This window comes from Chaetura pelagica, unplaced genomic scaffold, assembly GCF_000747805.2.
Source record: "Chaetura pelagica isolate M959 unplaced genomic scaffold, ChaPel_1.0 scaffold20, whole genome shotgun sequence".
In the NCBI taxonomy this organism is placed as follows: domain Eukaryota; kingdom Metazoa; phylum Chordata; class Aves; order Apodiformes; family Apodidae; genus Chaetura; species Chaetura pelagica.
In genome coordinates this window covers 2,953,588-2,958,068 of record NW_009951958.1, presented here as the reverse complement: position 1 = coordinate 2,958,068, position 4,481 = coordinate 2,953,588, and positions in this window count along the sequence as shown.

Below are 4,481 nucleotides of genomic sequence, written 5' to 3'. Positions count from 1 at the left end.
AGCATGTGGATTAGGATCTGGAGTGCAGGACTGGGATTCAGGAGCTCCCGTGCCTGGAGAAGATGCAGTTGTCTGAGGACGCCCAAGGCATTTTGCAGCCTAGAAGGCAGTTCTGTGATCTTTCCAAAAGGGAAAATCTCTTGCCATCTGCTGTGCTTAGGATCTAACTCAAGGTTACACAGTAGAGTTGGTAAAACCACGTGTTTTCCTTGTCTGTAGAACGGGATAATACGTGCTCAGTTCCCCCTGCAGGGGTTGGCTACTAGTGGATGTGCACTGGCCAGTGACATACTGGATGGATTGCTACATCTTAGATATGGTCTTCTGTGCGTCCTCAGCTTAGCAGATATGTTTTAGAAAAGCAACTGTTTCTTTATTTTATTTTATTTTTATTTTATTTTAAATAAAAAGGGAGCAGAGGTGCCTGGCTTCTCCTCCTGCACCAGTACAAAGCTTGTGTTTTGCTCTGGAGGCTCTAGCCAGCTGATTGAAGGAGGATGCAAGTTCCTAAGTTCTGCTCCAGTGTGAAAAGGAGCAAATGTTTTTTGCTTTGTTTCCACATGATTTCAGTTACACAAGCTTGTTTACTTCATGTCCTTTTATTTATTTGAAAACTTCCCTCAGACAGCAGGGAAGGTGCTGCAGACCCACGGAAAAGTTGAGCAGCTCATGGTGCAGCAGAGAACGAGCATGCCCCTGCCACTTTGTTGCCAGCACAGACAATGTGTGGCAGCAATAAGGCCTTTAAGAGCAGCTTTCTTGGAAGTGTCACTGCGCTGTGTCATTCCCTGCTCTCAAAGAACAGAGCGGGGGGAAAAAAAAAGCACAGCAAGAATCAGCTTGTGTTCCTAGGTGGGTTATTTGTTGGTTGTGCTGACCTTGCCTCTGCCCCTTCAGGAGAAGCATGGAATAAATCCTTTGTAGGGGGAAATGCACTGGAGCTGCCCACTCAGGATATTTACTTGGCCGTTCCGTGGTGCCACAATTGTCAGTGAGGGGACAGCGTTGGATGCTGAAGACCAGGGATACTGCCTCTTAAAAACTGATGTTCAGGCAGGGCCATCTTGTGCACTCACACTATCACCAGGATTGCACATAAATGTGCTAGTTTTCTGACATTGCAAACTCAGTCTTGTAAATGTTGGGGAAATAGTTGGTATCTGAATTTTCTGTGTCTGCCGATATTTAATTCAGGGAACAAATAAAAGCTATCCTGGTGGTACCAGCTTGTTTGCCTTGTTTGACTTTGAATTGTATGTCTCTAGTTGTGGTATATGCCAGGGCCTAATGGGTGAGTGAAATAACTTGTGGCTACTTTTTCCTCAAGAGATCTTTAGCACATATTAGGCAGGTAGGAAATCAGCACATCATTGGATTGGTTCAGTGATAAACCATGACCTCACTGTTTACAAGTAGAAAAGAGTTTATTAAAACTTCTAAAATTGGAATCCTGAAATAGCAGAGGTTTGCTTTTGTGCAGAATCATGTTTCAAAGATGAATCTTAAATCCTATGAAACATATTATCCTTTGCCATGATGACAGCTGGTGGGAATGTTGGCTGTTAGGTACTGCATTGTGCCCTCTAGATGTTGGGAAGCAAGCACTGGAGGAGAGAGGGATGGACAGCTACAGAGCTCTTAGTAAAAGCTTTACAAACCAGCTGCAAGACCTGGTAATTTAAAAAATCTCCTTGCACACGTTAAGTACATTTTTTCTCTTGCAATGTAAAAGTGGCTTAAATAGGTTTAATATGTAGTTCCATAAATGGTTTGATTTTGCCAGAGGCTTTTGATTCTTTGTGCCAGCTAACAATTCCACTTCTGTTTTTTCCAAATTCCTTACTGCTTTGCTCCACAGTAACCAGCTTCATGGTGTGAGCTGCTTTCTTACCCAGGGTTTAAGATGCAAAGGGGAAATGTTGCTCTGTGGCCAAATACCCTCATCCTTCAGGCCATGGTGGTGTGTGTGGTGGTTTTACAGGTGCTAAGAACAGAGTAGCAAAAAGTGAAACAGGGAACTTCGTGTTCTCCAACGTGGTGTTCTGGGATGGTGCAGCATCCTTACAGGCAGCTAAATGCAGGCTTTTTAAAGGAGTGTTAATTGCATTGCTGAAGTATAGGGTGGGCTTGATGTTGTCTATTGCTTTCAATCAGATTTATGTTTGGTTGGAAGGCTAGAAAGGCCTTTCAAAGCAACCTTGGTTTTGTAATTGTTGCTACCCATCTTTTTGAACAGGGTAAGCAGTTAAGTACTTTCATTTTTTTCTACAGCTATAGTAGTCAGCTTGTCTGACTTCTCATCTGACATGGATGGATGGATGGATGGATGCCACCTGCTGTTCCCGCGTCCAACTCATAACTGCAGTTAACCACAGTGTGCCTTTTAGAAAAAGATAATAGTTCTATGTTGCTTAAAGGTGTAAGTGAAGGAACTCAAGAACATCCACCTCTGCTTTGGGCTGTGCCAAGAAGCACTAAAGTGCCTGCAGTCTGTTTACTCTGTAAGGAGAAGCATTCCTATCAGTGCTGCAATGTTTAAAGGTAGATACAAGCCAAGAGGCTGTTCAGAAACTCTTCCATGTGGACCTAAAATGCTCAGCACAATCCCTGCTAATTTCTTTGACCTCTATGAGCAGTTAAATCAGTTTGTCAGTTGAGTCTGTTGAATCACTTGGCCTGTTTTAAAATAAAGGGTAGCTGTAGCAATGAGATTTTGGCTCCTATCACCTCGGGGGTGTGTGGCACCCCTCTGGGCTGCATGTGGTCCCTTGGGAGCTTGGCACTCCAGAAAATGGCCTTTGGGTAACAAAGGTATCTAACATGTGCAACACAGGCTCTGGGTTGCAACCACAACTGTGCTGGGAGGTGGGCAAGAGTGGGCCCTGCTACTGGTAGCCAAAGACTGTAGTTCTTTCATGTGGGCCCAGCTTTTGGGGCTTTTGAGATGAGCTCTGTTGGTGTTGATGTGGTAAGAAGCAGCATAAACTAAACTTTTCCATTCCTGACCTGGATTCTTCTTCTCAGATGCACTGGCTTTTATCACTAAGCTTCAAGCATGAGGAAGTGACAATCTTCCAAGGGCTGATGTGGAAACATGCGAGAGCCTCATGCCTTTTACAACTTCTGCTTACCTGAGGTCTTCCCTTGTTCTGTTGTTTTGTTTTTAATTTAGTGTCAGATTCTTCATCCAGTCTAGCAGTGCTGCCCAGGTAATTGCTAGCAGTGCCTACAGGACTCTTTCATGCATGAGGAGGCTATTTAGCTCCTGCCTGCCTGAGGAGCTTGGCTCTGTTCCTTAGAAGATCTTGCTGGCTCCTGTTCCTATGGCAAGTGAGTCTGGTGCTGAGGGCTGGTGATCTAGTCTCATGCCCTGTGCAGGCCCACGGTGTGGTTCTTCCCCTGCATTTGTTCCTTCTGATCCAGGACAGTGCAAGGCGGTTCTTGCCCTTCCTGGTGGTGGGTGTTTCCCACGTTCCATCCACGCCAGCTTTGCCCTCAGCCACAGCTGCAGGAAGCTGCTGATGGAGGCGGTTCCTTGGAGCCTCTTGGGTGCTGGTGAGGTGTCCAGAGGGGAAGCCGGACAGCTCGAGACTGCTGCAGCACAGAGGCAAGTCCCAGGGGCTGGGGTCACAGTGCTGATGATTGTAAGAGTGTGATAAGTATGGAGAGAAAGAGGATGGGGAGGAAACCCAGTGCTAAGGGGCCATTTTAGTTTGTATGTGCACTTGAAGAGACCATCATATGTGGAAAGGAGGATGCTCATGAAGAGCAGAGGAGGGAGTCTGCTTGGTGAGGAAATGAGGCTGGGGAATGTGAAGAGACACTGCAGTGTCCAGTGCCTGAGTAATGGGGATTGTTGTTGGATGGTGACAAGGGGTTTGGAGGGAATCCACAGCTGGAGAGGTCACTGGGGTGGGAGGAACTACACTTCTCTTGTGTAGAAGAGTCCCTGTGTGGAGTGGCCATCAGAGACAGGGTATGGGGAGTCTGAAGGCATCTGGACATGGGAGGATATGCCTCATGTTCTGTAAGCTGTACTCAGGGGGCATGTGGTTGTATGAGCAGGGAAGGCTGGGGGGTGTGTGAGAAAGGAGCAGGGCTGCAGATAGAAGTGGAGGCCTGAGGTGCGTACAGGAAAAGCAGTGGAGGTTGAGATGCAGGAACGCGTGTGGCACTGAGATGACCATGTGCGTGAGGCAGCATCAGTGCGTGTAAGAGGAGATGAAAGCTGAACGGGAGTGGAAAGCCTGGGAGGGCTAGAACTGGGCATGTGGGTGCATGGGGAGCACGAGGCCGTATATGAGGGGGTGTGGGTGTAAAGGAAAAGGTTAAGCCCATGCACAGGTGCTGGGTCTGTCCGTGGCCAGGGAGGGGGTGAGGACGGCGCAGCAGGAGGAAGGGGCTGGGGAGAGGGTTGGGTGGGGACCGGGGGCTGAAGGGCGGCAGGTGCAGCCGGGGGGGTCACATCAGTGCGGGACCCG